The 21,285-nt window shown below is 39.2% G+C and overlaps 2 long non-coding RNA genes across 2 annotated transcripts; both read right to left on the reverse strand.

The window, feature by feature from the left end:
- Positions 1–761: 761 nt before the first annotated feature.
- LOC308705686 lies at positions 762–2,694 on the reverse strand. The gene is made up of 3 exons (XR_014031952.1): positions 2,604–2,694; positions 1,056–1,224; positions 762–893 (listed from the first exon to the last, which is right to left on the reverse strand). It is a non-coding gene; the product is annotated as an uncharacterized lncRNA (long non-coding RNA).
- Positions 2,695–9,106: 6,412 nt separating this feature from the next.
- LOC308705965 lies at positions 9,107–15,505 on the reverse strand. Its single transcript, XR_014031989.1, has 3 exons — positions 15,445–15,505; positions 11,215–11,329; positions 9,107–10,289 (listed from the first exon to the last, which is right to left on the reverse strand). It is a non-coding gene; the product is annotated as an uncharacterized lncRNA (long non-coding RNA).
- Between the last annotated feature and the right edge of the window lie 5,780 nt (positions 15,506–21,285).

The raw sequence follows: 21,285 nt of genomic DNA on the forward strand, positions 1-21,285 counted from the left end.
CGCGCGTCTGGAGGTCATTAAAGATGATTACAATATATTATCTTACAGTGTTGTACAGATTACAGTATATAGATGATAATGCGTTGACTCAGAGTTATGATCATCTGAAGTCTTCATAACTCAAACTAGTGTGATCTCTAGTTCACACACACACACACACACACACACACACACACACACACACACACACTTCTGTCAGAGATCTAGTTTTCTTGAGTTCTTCAGCCTGAAGGTGGCGCTGTAGTGATGATTGACAGACTTTAACAGGGTTTGTTCACCCAAAAATGAAGTTTCTGTCATTAATTACTCTCCCAAAGTTCCAAACCTGTAAGACCTTCGTTCATCTTCAGGACAAAAAAGTTTTTATTATTTTTTTTTTTTTTTGTGAACAGCAGAACTCTTTACAATATGCATTAAAGACAACATCCAAAATATAATGTTGCCTTTAATATGAGGTGAATATTACTTGTAGCTATTATTTACAAAAATGTACAATATAAAAAATAAAATATAGTATAAATAAATAACATATATGAACATATATGAACGTGTGTGTGTGTGTGTGTGTGTGTGTGTGTGTGTGTGTGTGTGTGTGTGTGTAAGCTTCATCAGTCACTGCCACCAGAGAAGAGAAACTGTGTGTGTGAAAAATTTAGATTTTTAATCTAATTATAGATTACTGATGGAGAACAATGAGAGTTCAGACTGAGAAAGAAGATCTTGATGAGTGTGTTTGTGTTCAGAAGAGTGTGTAGAATATTCCGGAAGACAAGAGTGAACAGATGAAGATGATGATGATGATGATCTTGAGAACATGATGAAGGGTTTGATGAGAATCTCTCCTCAGTTTTGACATCAGAATCAAACTTTACAGGCTCATCTGGATCATTAGACTAGAAATCACAAATATATATCAGATTATCATCATCTCTGTATATCAACAATTGCAAAAAGCATAATTTTTGACTGCAGAAAAGTCAGTTTAATTAATCTGTCTGAATCTGACACTTTATGACAGAAGTCTTTAGAAAGCAACTGTAAAAGTTCACACTCACAGTTTGGCTTTATTCTCTTCATACTGTCACATTTGTCACGTGTCTCTCCTCTTTCCTCTGGAGATTCTCTGGTGTGTGTCTCATTTCTGTCCTCCATTTTTCTCTCAGTCTTCTTGTTTTCTGCTGATCTGTGATTTCTGCTGATTTTCTTTCTCCTCTTCATTTGAATCTGTTCAATCACACAGACAGAGTTTCATTAAAGCGATATAACATCATATCACGAGACATCAGATCAACTCCTGATCAACATCTGCATGAGCTCAGTGTTATTACAGCATCTCAGATTAACTCTACAATATTCACAATAATCAATGATGATGACAAATGACAAATATAGATGTGATTTATAGAGTCCTTATTATAAACACACCTCTCTTGTCACCCTCGTTATCATCATAATTTAAGTACAGTGGCTGTTCTGATGATATACAGTATTGTGCATATCATAGGCCGGCACAACCAGTGGAAGACGTCACCGCCATCAGATGCTCACTAAACCATGAGGAACATATAAATATCAGACCTTTCCAGACCTTGGCATTGTTGTATATTATCAGTATATGCTTTTCTAATTTGCCTTATATGTAATATAGCTGATGCTAGTTAATAACAAATAATCCTTCATTTATTTGTGTGATGCATCATTAGGTTATTCACCTTATTAGTCTCAGAGAAACAACAGTTTATCTTTCCTTGAGATAACGTAACTCTTCCATCACTACACTCAACTCAATCGCTTTTATTTGATGCATCTTATGCACTCATATTCATTTAGTAGTTGTGTTAGTTATTATTGTTTATCGTTTGTAAATAAAATTAATTTTATTACACTTTACATTTTAAAAATGCAGAAAGTTGTGTGTGATGAGCAGGTTTAAGGGTAGTGTGTGTGTGTGTGTGTGTGTGTGTGTGTGTGTGTGTGTGTGTGTGTGTGTGTGTTTAGAGGTCTGGTTTGGGTTAGGAAATAGAAAGTACAGTTTGTACAATATAAAAATCATTACGCCAATGGAGAGTCCCCACAAAGTAAGTGTGAGAGAGAGAGAGTGTGTGTCATATAAGTATAGTGACATGTGCGTCAGATGTTGCTAATACCGCTACTGGAGATCGATCCAAGTAAAGTTAAGTGAAGCTCACAGACATTTGCCTTGTTGTGCCACAAACGTGTTGCTGTGGGTGCGTCTTACTCCAGACTTGACTGACACTAATAGGCTATATGGCTATATAAAACTGGACAATGGATCAGTGCGTCAGGTCTTAAAGCGACAGCTGCTAATATAGTCTACCGGCTGCCAAATTGAGATAATGTCAAAAATATCTTGTTTTTCTCCATGATATCGATGTCAAAATTGTGGCCAGGGAAGAGCTTGTAACTTGGAAAATCACTATAACCACAGTGACTTGAGGGCAAAAAAGTTCATGTCCTGTTAGTGACTATTATTGTACAATACAGATCAGTATCACAATAATAATTAATACTGTACTCTAACATGCACTGCTCAAAATAAATAATAAAAAAGCTCTTTACAAAAAAGATAGAAGTTTAATTACCTTGAGATGAGCTGGAATCTGTGACTCTTGAAGTTGAGATGATTTTAATCTCAGCATAACATCATAGTCCACACTTCTGCTACGCTGAATATGACAGACATGCTTTAATAACCTCTGAAACAAAAACAAAAACATGATGTGCAGAAGCTCACGCCTCTTTTGGCACTGAGGTTGTGTTAGGCAATGCACAATGTTGCGTTTGAGTTTCTACACATCGCACAATGTTGTGTTTGAGTTAGATATTGCGATGTGAGTTTGAGTTTGGACAGAACATTGCCTGTGGTTTGCACAATGCTTTTGCACAATGATTTTTGGTTTTTGTTTTTCTCACAAAAATGTCCATTGTCCCCTAGAGAAGTACATACTGACACTGTGAATGGCCATTCATACTGATATTGTGAATGGCCAAATTTCATTATTTGTTTCATATACAGTAACTATTTACAGTATATAGCCTACACTAAAATCATCTTCTGCTTACCGTTTTTATATAGTCTGTAGTATTTTCTTATTTTGATTTTAGTATTTCATTAATATTCACAAATAATTTTTGTACATGTCTTTTCAGTTGTTCACTTTAGTGTGTGTGTAGATTTTCATCTGTGTTTTACTGTATGTCTACAGCTCCAACCATCATTATTGATCTTTAGGAAGATTTCTGTTAATTGTTCTGGTTGGATTTTTTCAGATAAAATGCAGAATAAGAAAAACACTGTCTGGAAGCTGAGTCCCGTTTATTATGAGGAAATAATGTCACGCAATCCTCTGTTTGTTTCTATAGCATTTTATTTTTACATTTGCTACACAAGTTTCTGCTCTCAGTGTGTCAGCAGCTTCACAGAAACATATTTCATTAATGCTATCCAGTTTACAACTCACACACACAAACAGTTGTTGTGCACAAATTTTGTGTATAAATGTCAAAATGTGTTATATTAAGTCTAGAATGAAATGTAAAAAATATTGCTTGTATTGTTTTGCATGCTCTTTCTTAAGCCAAGTGTATACTGTGCAGTATTCAGTAAAGGCCTAAGTACTGTATAATATATAGTGTTCAGTTCGCAGATGTAGGGAACAGGTTATGACTCTATTTTACAGTATGAATTTTGGGTGGATTTATAAACATTGAGAAATAGAGTTAAACAGAAATAAACATGACTCTAAATAATGAACAGGATAAGCAAAATTGCATATATGAAACTACATCAAAGTATGAACTAACTTGTGCAATACAGTAAATATGCTTACACTTCCCTAAATTAATGAAAAGATGTCTCAAACGTTGTGTCCCAATCACCCAAATGTTACCCCAAAAAATGGGTATGGCTCAGTTTACATAAAAGAGGATGTCGCACATCCTTTCATTATAATAAAAAAGTTTGTTCCTGTTCAGATGGTTAGGTAACATCTTCAGTATTACACAAATGTATCATGTGTTGGGCTGATGTTTTTAATTTATGGCAAGGAACTTTGCACAAGGCGGAAATTCAAAAACTGTCCCAATCACTTAATCCACCCATACATATATGACATGCACGAGCGCGTGTTATCTGATGGTTATATTACAGTTTTTCTGAATTGCTAAAACACATTTCTTGAAACTATCACTCACTTTCTCAAAACCTTAAACACAAAACCACATTTTCACACCACATTCAGAGAACCTCTGGCTCTTCTGGCAAAATCAAACAATTGCCTCAAAACCATTTTATCTGTGCTCAAAATCAAACAATGCTTTCAGATCATACACACAACGAGTCAATATTATAAACACTACAGATCATTAGACACTACAGAGAAAAATGGAGAACACAGAATCCAAAGCATGCAGTTAAAGAAAAAAAGTATATTGTAACAAAGTAAACAAAATTTGCAATTACGTAAAAAAGTAATGACTACTAACATTAGTAAGGTGAATAAATTTGTACTGAATATTGTATAGTATTGAATGTCTGGATATTCAGCACTTGCATACTGTAAAAATACAGTGACCCAACTGCAAAAGCCATAAAGGTTACAGTAGAAAAACTCTAAATGAAAAGCATGTTACAGTCACTCAAAAGTCAAAAATCAAGGTCAGTGAGAGAGATTTTACATGTATTCTGCTTCAGCATCGCGTCTTCATGTTCTGGTGGAGGAGTTTGTCCACATCACAGACACACTGTCATCTCTGGAGGCAAAGAGAAAAACCCTAAAGCCAGATCCAGCCTTGACAGTGTTCTCCACACATGCTCTTCATCATCCTCATCCTCTTCCTCCTTGTTCACCACCTCTTACACGCACTCTTCCTCCTCTCTCTCTTATATATTTTCAATCCATATAGGTATCAACATTCAGTGCAACATTTTGAGTCAATTTTGGCACTCTAAACGGACTTGTATTATGTACACATCATTGGAAATAAGTGTGAACAATTTTGAGTCGTTGTGTGTAAATGATGACAAGAGTGTTGTAGTTGTGTTTAACTTTTTCCTGTCTGTGTTTAGAGTTTTGAAACACACGTGCATCACAGTGTGAAATGTGTTTTAGTGAGCGAGAATGTGTTTAGAGTTTTGCAAAAAGAGAGCATGAGATTTGCAAACAGTGTTTTAACTGCCTGAACTTGTTTAATGTTTTACAGAAAGAGTGATTTAATTGACAACTTGGTTTAGGCTATTGAGAATTTGGTTCAGAGAATGGGATTTAGTGTTTTAGCAATTCAGAAAAACTGTAATGCCATCATTTATTCAACCATATGTCGTTCAATACCCATGGATCTTCAGGACACATGTGAAGAGAGCCTATTTTAAAGCAGAACCAGAGCCCGTCTACGGAGAGCCTGCCCACTCCCTATAAAGCTCTATTGTACCGAATTTTGGTTGTAGTACTACCAGAGTTCCACTGGGGGCGATCGCCATGAGTGCAAAATGAATGGGAGTCAATGGGGCTAGACGGCTAAATTTGTCTCTTTCACCCGATTGCCGTTGAGAAATCTCAAATCTGATTGTAGATTTTGCAAGTTCAACATGGGTTATAGGTCGAAAGTTGACTGAACGATTTCTTACAGGTTGAGCTGTTGTTGCCCATAACACGCTAGCATTCTGCTAATGAACGCTGATTGGTCAGTGAAGGACTGATTACGACCAGAGATACCGCTTGATGGCATCGTGGCATCCGAAGCGCGACCAGAAACAAACAAAACAAAAACTCTTCTAGCACGTGTGTTTCCCTGTGTCAGCTGTGTTGTCGATGCCACGAGAGAAAAGAAAGTGCAGAGCGCGAACGCACCAGAGTGACTGAAGGATTGCCGTAAAGCAGTATCTCTGGTCGTACATGTGTATGACGTCATTGACATTTTAAAAGACTTTTTAAAGCAAATAAGTGACTCTAAAAAATCTAACACCCAGCAATGTGTCATTTATTTGCATTTCCTTTCGAATACAACATTCAAATTACTAGACAAAAAGTTAAATCCTAAGAAAAGTGGATTTTTATTGGTATAGCGCCATAGACCTCCATTCATCCTGCACTCGTCCTGTGAGCGCCCTCATGTGGAGCCAGAGTGGAACTGCACTCGTCCTGTGAGCGCCCTCATGTGGAGCCAGAGTGGAACTGCACTCGTCCTGTGAGTGCCCTCATGTGGAGCCAGAGTGGAACTGCACTCGTCCTGTGAGCACCCTCATGTGGAGCCAGAGAGGAACTGCACTCATCCTGTGAGCGCCCTCATGTGGAGCTAGAGCGGAACTGCACTCGTCCTGTGAGCGCCCTCATATGGAATCAGAGAGGAACTGCACTCGTCCTGTGAGCGCCCTCATGTGGAATCAGAGAGGAACTGCACTCGTCCTGTGAGCGCCCTCATGTGGAATCAGAGAGGAACTGCACTCGTCCTGTGAGCGCCCTCATATGGAATCAGAGAGGAACTGCACTCGTCCTGTGAGCGCCCTCATATGGAATCAGAGAGGAACTGCACTCGTCCTGTGAGCGCCCTCATATGGAATCAGAGAGGAACTGCACTCGTCATGTGAGCGCCCTCATATGGAATCAGAGAGGAACTGCACTCGTCCTGTGAGCGCCCTCATATGGAATCAGAGAGGAACTGCACTCGTCCTGTGAGCGCCCTCATATGGAATCAGAAAGGAACTGCACTCGTCCTGTGAGCGCCCTCATATGGAATCAGAAAGGAACTGCACTCGTCCTGTGAGCGCCCTCATGTGGAATCAGAGAGGAACTGCACTCGTCCTGTGAGCGCCCTCATGTGGAATCAGAGAGGAACTGCACTCGTCCTGTGAGCGCCCTCATGTGGAATCAGAGAGGAACTGCACTCGTCCTGTGAGCGCCCTCATGTGGAATCAGAGAGGAACTGCACTCGTCCTGTGAGCGCCCTCATATGGAATCAGAGAGGAACTGCACTCGTCCTGTGAGCGCCCTCATATGGAATCAGAGAGGAACTGCACTCGTCCTGTGAGCGCCCTCATATGGAATCAGAGAGGAACTGCACTCGTCATGTGAGCGCCCTCATATGGAATCAGAGAGGAACTGCACTCGTCATGTGAGCGCCCTCATATGGAATCAGAGAGGAACTGCACTCGTCATGTGAGCGCCCTCATATGGAATCAGAGAGGAACTGCACTCGTCCTGTGAGCGCCCTCATATGGAATCAGAGAGGAACTGCACTCGTCCTGTGAGCGCCCTCATATGGAATCAGAGAGGAACTGCACTCGTCCTGTGAGCGCCCTCATATGGAATCAGAGAGGAACTGCACTCGTCCTGTGAGCGCCCTCATATGGAATCAGAAAGGAACTGCACTCGTCCTGTGAGCGCCCTCATATGGAATCAGAGAGGAACTGCACTCGTCCTGTGAGCGCCCTCATATGGAATCAGAAAGGAACTGCACTCGTCCTGTGAGCGCCCTCATATGGAATCAGAGAGGAACTGCAACCAGTTCAGAAGCCGGAAGTTTACTGAGAGTGAAACTTCTCGCCATATTAGACATTCTCTGGTTATATTAATGAGGGGGGGGCGTATATTTCACAACACTGTCGTAAAAAACTCACTTGCGGCGACCTCCTCCCCCTCTCTACCGCTGCTCATGTGCGTTTGTTATGATCGGAGCAAGCCAACTGTATCGTGTGGAGCTATGTCTACCGAGGTGGGTAATCTGGTAATACATACATGCGTGTGTGTTTATGTCGAATTGCCGTAAAGCAGTTTGTGTTTCGCGCTCATTTCTGTTCATTAAGAATCATGAATCAAGTAATTTAATCCAAGAAGAGACCCGATTGCTTTAATTTGGAGCAGATTTAATTTAGACTTATTCACATATAAACCTTGATCAACGAACAATGTTTGCAGAATTCTTAATTTGGTCACTGAAGCAATGTTTAAAGCTGCAGTCGGCAAGTCTGGCAGATTGGGTCGATTTAGCCAAAATGTTGAATGTTTACAACTCTCATGCCCCTCCCCCACTACCAGCGAGCACCTGCCCATCGAGGTCATGCTCGTCAGTGCGTGTGTACCTGATTTTCTCTTCAGCATCGATCAACACCATGGACTCGGAGGTAGGCTGCCCTGGCTAATCTACCCATAGATAGCAATAACCGAGGAATTGGAAGCTTGTTAGTAGATTTTCTCTCCGCCATCACACTTCATGTAATCTTCAGGCGAACTTCAGGTGTGTCGTGTGATATTGTAACGTGCGCGAGGGAGGGGGGATCTGTGGCATGTGCACGACCTGTGATTGACAGTCAGATCTCACACCCCCCTGCGCTGATTGGACCCAATGAGAGGGAGCGGTGGATTTTTGCAAAACAAATAACACGCTCCAGGTGGAGTTAGAAGCTCGGGTTTTTTTTGTCTAAAACCACTTTATTTATGTTGTTCTGTCGGATTATAGTGTCGATTTCACTGAATATGATAAAAAAAAATGTTGCCGACGGCAGCTTTAAATGTAATAAGTGAGGTCAACAGCACTGTGCCTGCGGTCATCAGTGATTTAATTTGCTTGGTCAGCAGGGGTCCTAAAAGCTTGGCAAAAGCTTGTCGCTTCTCAGGACACACAATTTTGGCAGCCTTCAGCATGCAATTTTTAACTAACTCCCCCTCATAGTACGGCTTTGATGCTAATGCGATTTCGCTAGCAATTAGGTAGCTGGCTTTCGATTTGTTGAGGCTGTGAGCTTTCATCAGGAGTCATGCTGAAGCAGGGAAAGTGCTAATAAAGGGAGCAGTGATGAGTGGAGCTGTTCTCAATCTGTTTAGGGAGAGACACTGAGGCATGTTCACTGAGTGGACTGAGCCGTAAGAGGAATCATTCAGAGGAGTTGTTTAGTCTGCTGGAATGTCTTTATTAATTGTATTGTCTCCCTGGTCAGCCTCCACAAGTTTAAAGAAGCGCAAACAAACTGTGATTGTAATCATGAGAACTGGTGCATCTGCCCAACACACAGGCTTGCCAGATTCACACAGTGAAAGCTGTTCTTGACAATTTGCCTGCATCATTGATCTTTTTTTTTTTTTTTTTTTTTCAAATGACAGTTTGTGGAATTGAGGATTGAGCACTTGAGAAAAGTGTCGACTCTGCGGAAATGCTTGATCGCGAGGGTTAAAAACCTCACATCACAGATCTCAAGATAAAGTCGAGGTTAATGCTTCCCACTCCTCATTACAAAGTGACAAAACACTTATATTTAATTGTTTGTTGTATTTGTTGTTTTATTTAAATCTGAACATTGCTGATTGTATTTAATGAAACTATTATGTGAGTATAGATCATGTACAGTTGGAACACTTTTGCTTTTTTACATTACCACATAAAACTATAAGGCGGCGAGGCAAGTTTATGTATATAGCATATTTCATACACAATGGTCATTCAAAGTGCTTTGCATAAAAAGGATTAACAAATATCATAAAAGAATCACAAGTGCATAGGAAATAAGAAAAAAAAAAAAGATATTGATTAAATGAGTATTGTATTAATGTATTAAAACAGTTAAAAAGAGGCACATAAGATAAAGTGATACAGTGCTCGTTCAGTGAATGCACAGCTAAACAGACTTTCCTCACATTCCTCACAGTCCTGTTTCAGTGCAAGAACAAGAAGCTCCTCAGATCAGGGCTCAAACGTGACACAGCAAAGATGAGAAAGTTCTTCATGTGGAAATCACTTCCTAACGCTTCTTCTCACGGACTATAGAGCGCTAGAGAGATACACATGACATTTACTGGGCCATAGAAGTCCCATAGACTTTGCGATGACTTTGACGGGTCATAGCTCTGAGCGAGGATTTCGCAGAAACGTGTGATTTCCCACATTTGAAGAGGCTGACAGGCTCTGTGAGAACACACCTCACAATGGGGTAAAAGTTGCACCCCTGGGGGGCAGAAGCGTCCCAAAGTTGCCCTAGAGACATACTATCATGGGCCGTCCGTCGCCATACAGTAGTATCACTATATATTTCCTGTCTATATTCTTGCATGAAAAGAGCATCTTTGTATTCTAGGATTCTCACTCCTTTATCTCTGCAAGACCTTTTCTTTATATATTCAGTGTGATTGTTCTACATCTCTCTTTTCTTCACAGGTGAGATACGTTTCTTCACGCGTTTCATCACTCATCCCCATTCAGATATCATGATCTCAGCTCATGTTTGATCTTCTCTGATGATTCAGATCCACACTTTACAGGAGTGTGTGGATCCACAGAAACTGTGCATGAAGAAACATAATATTATCTTCAGTTTAAAGAGGGACAGAACAAACACATACAACACTAAAACTGCACAAGATAATAATAATGATGATGATAAAGCTGATAATCTGTAGATGACAGGCAAATGAAGTTTAACTTCTGATGAAACGAGACACTGACACTGTTTTCATCTTTAATACTGTAAAGCTGCTATAAAATAATAGTGACGTGTTCAGATGCTTTTCTTATGGTTTATTAAAAAAGCTTGCAGTTTTCTCATTTTTGTTGTGTGTTTATTCAGTTATTGAGAGGAAAGCAGCACATATTCACATATTCATCTACACATCACTCTCAGCAGTCTGGATGTTGTGTACTGTACAAAAGGCCCTCAGTGAGTCGAGTATGTATAGTACAGTACAGTATAGTTAATTATGTCCACTAGGTGGCAGCTTACTCTCACTCATCTCCGTGTCTGCTGTTATTGGGTGCTATTGGATGCTATTCCTAATTTGGTTTCTTTGCTATTAATAGAAATCCAGCACAACACCAGCACAGTATTATATGAAACAGTATGTTATAGGTGCTATGTATTTTTAATAATATTCTACACTTTACAAATTATATACAACAGATATGATTATTCTGCAGTTTTGTTTTATATTCAGAGCATTAGTATTATATTCTGGCAGTTTCTCTGGCCATTATGTGTCCTCGCCACTGGTTTATCATATCAACAATTACAAGTCAGTTTAATGAAAGTTTAGTAATTATCATATATCAGGAGAACACATATGAAAACATTAATCACAATATTAATCAGAGCAACTTCCATTTGCAGAATTAACACAAATATGGACACATTCAATGGCATATATAGTTCAGAAACACAGATGATTCCCTCAAACATTTACTGATTGAATTATGAGTGATTGTTTTACTCACAGTTCGGTCTTGAATCATTAAAGCTGCTCCATCTGACAATCTTCACAAGCTTCATGTTTTCAGTGGTTTGTGTCTTCATCTCTCTCTCTCTCTGCATGTGTTTACTTTCCATCTACTGTAATTTAAACAATTAAACAAAATATAAAGAAAAACAATCAATATTAACCTGTTCTCGAGCTCTCTCGCGAAGAAATAAAGAAAGTGCAAAGTCAACAGCGGAGTCACGTTTAGTGCAGCTCATAAACCGACTCCACCGCCTGGCAATACAGTATATTTGGCAATATGGCAATGACGTTGCGTTGTTGGAGGGGATAGAGATGTTGTCTTATTTAAATTGTACAACATGGAGATGTGTATCCGCCGCGCTGGACTACTGCGTCTCGAACCGGCTGCAGAACTGTAGGACGCTGGTGTGCACAACTCTTTTTCCGCGCTCTTGTCTGCGCCGGTTTCAAAAATAATAATGTTCTGCTCGTCCGGCACTTTGCAACAACACAGCCTTGTTTCGGCAGCGACTTTCAGCATGTTCTCTATAACAATGTCTGATGTTTACATTTTACGTGGCGTGAGAAAGTCACATAAACCACGAAATCCGATCAGAGCGTTCAGACTGAAGCGGATTTCCTGATATGTAATTTGAATAGGATTATATGGATGTAGCTTGAAACGGATATCATGTGCTTTTTTTGGACTGACAATCTGAACGTAGCCAATGTCGGGATAAGAAATAGAAGGAAGAATTGCAGTAAGGGCTAGAGAAGCTTGTTCGATCTTTACCACATATTAACTTTAGTTTGGCATATTTCGCGCTCTTTCCTGCTTACTAAGTCCTTCTCTATATGATTTTGCAGCTTCCACCTGTTTATTATTGTAAAAATGTGCTCAGTAGTACATGAACAGTCCAATCCCATAGACAGTATATAAACTGGACACAGCGACCCTATTGGATTCAACGGAGAAAAGTGAAGTCCATTAGAAGCACTTCTTCCTGATGGCTGAGCGACTGCGCAGACTCACACTGAGCTTGACGACGTAGATGTGACTGAGCAACCCGTCTGTCTTCTAGTAGCTGTGCAGAGAGAAATCTGAATCATTCTCTTCCGAAACTTGCAGAGACGGAGAGTAGGAGCTGTCCATGAGCTAGGAGCAACTTTTGCTAAGTATTCTGATTACAGTTTTTTACGATTGCTATGACAGATTTTTCAATACTTTTAACAATTTTCCAAAACTCTTAACACAGTTAGCACTACATCCGCCTGTGTAAGCTATACTATTAACACATTTCTTGTTGCTTTAACACAAAATGCATACAATTAACACAAATTGAAAATGCTTGAACTGCTTTTACACACAAGCTCAAACAAGACCAAAACAATGGATTTTTACTGCCAAATTTACCAATGCTTTAACACTGTATGTCAGAACAGATAACACCATGTTCTAAACCTAACCTCACAGGCTAAAGTCAAGGTAAACAGCTGTTTATATTGTGAACTGAAACACAAATATATCCCCTGTATTTTATTCTATTCTTACTGAGAAACAGCTGATTGAATTATGCAAATAATTAGAAGATCTTTTTTTTATTTTTATTTTTTTTATTCTTCTGGTGCTTTTTCTGTTCATATATTTTGTATTTTCACATCATTCCATTGCTAGTGAGAAACAGCTGATTGAAGTTATGCAAATATGGGACAATGTGGCATTCCACCATTCCCGTCTATAGTCACAGCCTGGTTTGACGCCCATCAGAGGATGATGTCCATTTTCCTTGCCCCTTACTTCCCTTTCCTCAACCCCATTGAGGAGTTTTCTCAGCCTGGAGATGAAAGGTTTTTCACCATAGTCCACAGGACCAAATGTCCCTCCTGTATGCAAAAGATGCTGCATACCAAGACATCACAGCTGAACACTACCAGGATACAGTAAGGCAAGCCAAAAGATTCTTCCCAAGATGCCTTGCCAGGGAAGATATCAGGTGTGATGTGGATGAGAACATGTGGACAAATGCAGAAGACCGGGCAGATTAGAAGATGGCCTTTTCTGTTTGTATATTTTGTATTTTCACATACAGTAATACTGTAAATGGCAGCTATATTGCATATTTTTGTTATCTTGCAGAAATGTCCTGTTGCAAATAAAGCCGTTACTGCAGTAATTCTGTCTCTGTCATCTTTTTTTCATAAACCATACATTCTATAAAGCTACTCTAAGAAGGGTCATTTATTTTGTTATATTGAATTTCTGCTGCAAAAAAACAACAACAAAATGCATTTACATTACAAACAAAACAAAAATGTAGAGAGACTTCAAAAGAAACTGCAGTGCAAAACACAATCTATGATCAATACAATATATATAGATATAATAGATATAGTATAATATATCTATAGAATAATATGTCTGTTGTATAAGGGCAGACCTGACACATATAAAATAATGCAGTTTCTGTAATTCCATCTGATGTTAGTGTTTTTTATGACATTGTGCTATGATTGACTAAATGTTCCTGGTGGAAGAGAACATGTGTTAATGTTTTGGTAGACATGGTGTATTGTGTTAGTGTATTATTGCATTTTGAAAATTAGTTTTGCAGTTTAGTTTATAATGTGTGATTTTGAGCATGAAATTAACCGTTTTGCCAATTGTGTGTTTTAGGTGTGTTGGTGCGTTAAGAGTTTAGGAAACTTGTTAAATGTATTGAAAAATCTGTCATAGCGATTGTAAAAAACTGTAATTATATTGTCATTTTGCCTCCTCGTCCCCCCGATTGCCCGCGAGCTTCTCCTCCTGTCCATACGGTAATCTCTCTACTGTGCGACAGAGAGTCGCGTGGTTATGACGCAATCGTTAGCCTACTTTTACAAAAACTGCTTCTACGGGGCCATAACGTAAGATACAAGGTAATGGAGCCTTTTATACATTTTTGTGTTTCTTTAGAAATAAATAACGGACAAATGGAGTCTTTAAACACCTCAGATGTAAAGTTATTCACTGTCAAAGTGAAGCCAAAATGAATGGGATGCTAACAGCAGGGGATGGTCTGCTAATCAATGGCGGCGCCCTGGGAAGCTTCAATGTTTTATGAAACACTGCCCCCCTTTTCAATCCATGCTGTTGTTTACATCCGAGTGCCTCAATAATGGCCGTGCATCCGGGTTACCGCTCAGAACGTGACGTCGGTGAAAACCCTCTATATACGCTGTTTGGCCAGACTAAATATGAGTCACAGTTTTTGAAGTGTCCTAGTTTGAAAGAGCGCCTGGAAAAATGTGTTTTGGGGTCAATGTGTGTTTGAGGAAGAGTCATCCATCCTGTGTTTAATGTTTCTCTCTTTTTTATTCTGTATAGTAGAGTAGACCCTCAGGTAGACCCTCAGGTTGTGTTCAAAACCCTAGAACACTTTTGATGTTCCCGGTCAAAAATGACCGGTCTACAAAAAATAGCTTACAAATCACTTGTTATGGTATATTATCACCCAATATTGGATTCAATCTTTTTGTCAACTTGTTTTCTTTCAATTAGGACTGGTTTTATATTTCTATTTGTATCTGATTAATCGTGGGCCTCATTTATCTGAGAGTAGACATGGTCAAAAATGGTCACAATGGCCGGCCATTGAAAGTGAATGGGAGAGACACCCTACATTCAGTGTTTGATATTAAACATCATAAATGCTGTTTTGTCTGACTAGACTTGCCATGTTTGGTTCATTAGATCGTAACTTTTTGTCCTTTTTGTTCTATTCCTCTGTTGTCACATGTGTAATTATCCTGTAGTTTGTGAAGCTCAACACATGTCCTCCATGCTGTAATTTATCACACACTCTCAGAAAAAAAGGTACAAAAGCTGTCACTGTGGCGGTACCTTTACAAAAGGTACACTTTTGTACCTAAAGAGTGCATTTTAGTCCCTCAAAGGTACATATTGGTACCAAACGTGTACATATTAGTACCTAAATGGTACATATTAGAACCCTTTTGAAGGGTACTGTCCCAGTGACAGCTTTTGTACCTTTTTTTATAGGTCAGTGTATATTCTGACTTTGGTAATATCTGTTCAAGAGAATACAGTAGTTCAGTTCAGAGTGAAGTTTGACATCAGTTAATGATTGTTGAGCAATACAGGTTTACATTTCAGTTTCACTATAATAGAGACATTAATGTCTGGATTTAAATAATTATTAAAAATCTCTTTAGAGAACAATTAAAGATAAAGTGTTTTAGTTACCTTGTGATCCAGCGCAGCGCTGAGAGATCAGACCGTTCAGACGTTCAGCTTTTATACAGTATGTATTTCATGAATGTATGACAGACTCCTCCTCTTGTGGACCTGAAGCACAGTCATTCACAACACAACACTTCACCACTTCCTCTTTTATAACTGAATTTCCTGAAATCTCACTGTCAATGAAATGAGTTTCTACCCACTCATTTCATGCTGAAAACTCAACTCAACTTTTTTTATAGAGCACTTTCAACACCACAAGTGGAACCAAAGTGCTGTACAGAAAATATAAAAGAGAAAATAAAAACAAAAACATAAAAACAATGCAAATATATGACATGCACAACTTACAAAGCATTTTCAAATTCTAAAGAAAACAATAAATTTTTAAGCGCACACTGAAAAACACCCAATGAAGGAGAAGAGTGTACAGACAGAGGAAGGTCATCCAGACTCCAGGAGCAGAGAACGCCCGATCACCTTTACATTATAAACGAGATCGTGGAACCATGAGGAGCAATTGATCATTTGAGCGCAGAGATCTACTGATTAAATCAGTAACATACTCTGGTGCTAGGCCATGCAGAACCTTAAAAACATACATCAACGCTTTGTATTGAACTCTTGTCTTGTGTAACCAATGTAGTTTGATTAACACAGAGTAATGTGCTCTCTTCTTACCCGTTAAAAGTCTGGCAGCGGAGCTCTGAACAAGTTCTGAACGGGAGAGAGAAGCCTGACTCACACCCAGATACAACACATTACAATAATCCAAACGGGATGACACAAAGGCATGAACAACCTTCTCCATATCATCAATGCTGATGACAATTGCTGGTCTCCTAGCATTAATAAACCTGTTATTATATACTATACACATTATGGCTTTGTGGCAAATTACTTGTGATATTCCTTCTTGTAAGAGGATAAAAAATCTGCTAAATTAACAAATGTAAAACAGTATTACAGTATATTTACAGTATTTTGTGCTGTGTTTGTATTTAGTATTTCTTTGTTTATTTTATTCTGTGCTTTGTATTTACTCAGTTGTTCATCTTTAGTGTGTTTGTTGTGTGTATCATGACTAAGTGATCTACTGTAAATATTGATTTATTTCTCCTGTTTTAAGATATAATGGATATAGTCATTTAGTCATTTTATTCAATATGATTTCATAGTTCAGATCATTATCATGTCAAGAACATACATTTATCAACTCCAAATAAAAAAGAAATTAAAATGTGTAGCATTCAGATCTGATTAAAAAATGACATCAATAATGCATGTCCATTATTTTTTTGCGCAAAACTCCTTTAATTTAACACACCTGATCTACAGCTCATCAAGTCCTTTATGCTTATTAGAAAACGACAGCTGAGTTTAGCAATAGGTGCAATTTGCAGGTGGATATCAAACATTTGATGACATTTGAAACATCTCGCGGCATCTAATACGACTAAATAAAGCATCTCCAGTTTACTAGCAGAGCATTAATTTCATTTGTTTGTTAAAGGGGGGGTACAATGGTGTTTCATGTATTCAGAGTTGTTTACAGTGTTAAAGAGATGGATTATCATGCTAAACATGGGCAAAGTTTAAAAAAAATATTTTGGACGAATAACGGAGAATTTCTGTGCCGAAAATCTTACTTCCGGGTTGGTGCAAGTTTCGGCTGGTTTTTTTCGATCGTGGATCTAATGACGTAGACGAGAGTGGAAGTCCTTATATGAGCATTTCTCTCGGAAAAGCGCGCCCGCGCACACGTCGACCAGAGGAGAGCGAGACCGCGCACATCAACGCGCTTCAACAGGAAATCATCGGCGCCCGCGCTGCATAGGATTTGTTCAAGAATGTCTCCAAAAAAGTGTGTATTTGGATGTGAGGGAAAGCTTACCGTGTTCAGCTTTCCAAAGAACCCAGTGTTACAGGAACAGTGGATGCAGTTTGTTTTTCTGGGGCAGCAACGGAGTGTAGGAAGTGCGGTTGTGTGTTCTGGTCGTTTCAGTGACGAATGTTTTATTAACAAGGCCCAGGTCGACGCTGGATTTGCAAATCGTTTGCTATTAAAACGTGGAGCGGTCCCAGTGATAAAAGACCCCATTCATGTAAGTACAACTGGATCAGATTTCTGTCTTTTGCTGGAAATCAGCGCTACCGCTTGACTCTATAGCTCCGCCTCCAGGAGCTCGGCTTTTTCCGGAGAGAATCGGAAAGCTGTATTTTTCTTTTATAAATATAGTAAAACTAAACACTTTTTGGAGATATTAAGGATGCACTACTACTCTATAGGTACTCAAGATTACCATGAGATTAGGTGAAACTGTGCATGTTATGTACCCTTTAAATAGCCTATAGATCCTATAGCTGAAATGTGTTGTTTTTTTAATGAAGCTAGTGCTCGTTACCGCTGATGTCAGTGGTGCAGATTCGGGATGCTTCTCAATATCCCTCCTCGTCCCCTCGCTCCTCCGTCCTCCATCCTATGACCTGGAAACCGATGAAGCTCAGCCATCTTGAAGGACATCTCAATTCTCTAATTGCACCGCGAGGAGTCGAGGATCAAGGAGTGAGGAGGCTTCATGAGGAACTAAAACGTGACGCACGTATCAATTCCCCCCCCCCCTTCACATCTGTCAGAATCATTTTGATTTATACTTTACCTTTGCAGTTTAAATAAACCACACTTCACACATATTTCAACAGTGTGTCTTGCTTTATTGTTATTTATTATGAATTTCTTAAATAAACTTTAACAACATAAGGGCAGATCCTCTGAGCGCTGCTGATGACGCGGTGAAGTGACGCTTGAGTGATCAAGTATTTCCCATGTATAAAAAAAGTTACATTCGATTTCCTCGCATCCTACAGGAGTGGAGCTGAGACGTGAGGAAAGGAAGCGAGAAGCACCCACAGTGTTGTCTTGTGGCTCGTGCACAGTCTTCACATGGAGGCGTGCTTCAATCTATCACTTAAAGGGATACTTCACCTCTGGAAAGATGAATGTGTATTTAAAATGGGTCATTTATGTAGTAAAAATGTGAAATTATTTTTTAATTTGGAGCTTTCTAGACTGAGAAAAGCCAGAAAATGTATTTTTGGCTCATGTGGATGAAAGACAACAACTCCCAGAATGCACTTGCTTCGCTGCTCTACGAGGGGACTCCCAAGCCACGCCTACCGGTTAGAGAGCAGTTAAACAACAAAGCTAAGCTACTAGTCTCTGTGAGTCTGCCCGGGTTTTCGAGATCGCCCAAAATGTCCGGGATTCGGCTTTTGCGTTCTACAGTCGCCATTCATCATGTTTACTGTGGGGAGCAGGACGAGGCTGAGGGCCGCGGGAGAACGGCGAGGCCGGTGGCGTCATTACTGATGACCGACACCTGTGAGACGCACTGGTCTCACATCTCTCACAGAGGAGCGGGAATTTTCGATCAACCGATCACTTGTTTAGTGTTCATGTAAACACTCAGATGATTCCCTAATCGGAATGAATTCAGTTAGATTGAAACAAAAGGTGTGCATGTAAACAATGAATGGCGACTGCAGAACATTTTGCACATTTTGGATGATCTCGATGGCCGGACATGTCCGGGAAAATGAGGATGGTAACCCCTACTACTCAGCTTTCTCCACAGAACAAGAGCCTGTTATCTTAGCTTCCATAGAAAAGACGGCTGACACTGTGTGTACATTCTGTGAGTGAGATCCCTCCCTCTATGGGCGGGGTGACAGCATGCGGGACAGCTCCTCCTACTGGCTGTAGTCTTTAACCTCTGGCCAAAAAATCCTCCGATGACGCAAAATGACGGTTTTTGCGTCATCGGAGGATTTTTTCCAGACATAAAATACATAAATCTCTCGTCTCAGGGCGATATGAGGGAGGAAAGCACGGTCATTCGAAAATACTACAGTTTTTCTACTAATACAAAGCTTAATGCTAAATGCTGAAGTATCCCTTTAACACCGTTGCGGAGACTCTCTGTTCGTTAAGATAACAAGGGGGCGTGGCTAATCAGAGACACCTGGGAAGACTAATCAACATAACGGGAGACAGCTAAACATGAAAAGACAGGGGAACACATGACAGACAAGAACAAGACACGAACCCACACCGTGACAACCACTGATTACCATATTCGGTTTTGATAAAAAAAAAAAAAATAGGAGTGCAGATTAAATCCCAGAACCTCAGACACGCTTGGCAAAAGTTCTACCACTAAACCATTGAACACAAGCAAACTATGCGGATCTATGGATTTACCCACGTCAAAATTTCCGGCACTAACAATATATATTTATGTCATTAAACGACAAATTAAACCCAATGAATGTAGGCCTACTAAATTTCTGGAAATAGCCTATAGGCTGTAATTTTTTCCGAAAATGATTATTGTACACGTAGCCTATATTGTACATATATCTGATATATTCATTCTCAATTACCCTACAACCAATGGGCTCAGAGGAGGCAAGACTCCCGCTGTAACTTCACCTGCGATTGTTGCTGTTGGACAGTGTTGCTTTAGAAAAAACAGTTCTTGAGGTTTGCAGTATTCTGGTTTATCTGTTCATCATCAACACATGTGACATGATCTTTTCCTGTTGATCTGCTGTGTTCAAGCTGCAAGTGTAGTGGTTGTGGTTTGCTGATGAAGGCACTTTCTTCACACTGCAGAGACTCAGTCAGTTGTGAATAACTTTACTTAGTCAGTTGTGAATGACTGTGAATAACAACAAAAATGAATCATCACTGAACTTAAGCTGGACTGTGACACTGTTTTCTTCTAGAAACATACAGCACATGAATAATTATTAAACAAGTTAATATTCTAAATCTGATCACTTTTTTCAACCATATTTGACAAATTCCAAACCATATAAAACAAATAATATTTACTATTGGGACTGTATACAATCATCCCGGTTATAGGTTATACTGAGGAAATATTAAGTTCACTGACATTTTACACTGAAATATTCATCTTTATTTTTAGTCAAAATAAATAAACACAGATATTAAGGCTCTGTTGGTGTTCAAAGTGTTTCATTTGACCCTGAAAGTCCCTCCACTGAGAGCTTGAACAAGGTAACTTACCGTAAATATTACATTTATTTTATTCAGCATTGTCCACCTTTTTTAAAAGTTATTCACACTAATATGATTTCATGCACAAAGATTCAGATTCAACACTGAATCTAGTTCAGTTCTCTGATTGAAACATCTGAACTGATCTGAGCTCTGTGTTCACTGATATCAACATTCATAACAGTAGTATAAAGTCCCTCTCAGTGGTTTGATTATTGGATTGAGTAACCGCTATAATAATCATCTTATTATAGCGGTTACTCAATCCAATAATCAAACCACTGAAAGACTAAGACAGGGACTTTATGCACTTGTGATGCATAAATAATACATAGCTGAGGATGAAATAAACTTTTACTAGCTTTTCTTTATTGCACAGACCGATATTTCTTGATGGTACAAAGTTTAGTGGTCAACAAAGAACACATCTCAATCAGTGAACATGTGACTAATATTCACATTCCTACATTCCTATGAAATCCTGTGACCCCCCCCCCCCCCACCACCACCATGATCACATGACAATCAGAAACATTACCTCTTTCATGTCTACTACAATTATGATAATATGCAGACAGATGTATGATCATCTGTTCAGTGAGTGCATATGTTCATATTCAAGATTCAAGATATATTTATTTGTCGCTAGGGAAATTTGTCTTGGACATACAGGCTGCCACATAAAAAATACATACAATTATAGTGCATTAACAAACACAGAACAAGTACAGACAAAAGTGCATTCATCCCTTACAACA

This window comes from Scardinius erythrophthalmus (genome assembly GCF_964197995.2).
Source record: "Scardinius erythrophthalmus genome assembly, chromosome: 17".
NCBI classification, from domain to species: domain Eukaryota; kingdom Metazoa; phylum Chordata; class Actinopteri; order Cypriniformes; family Leuciscidae; genus Scardinius; species Scardinius erythrophthalmus.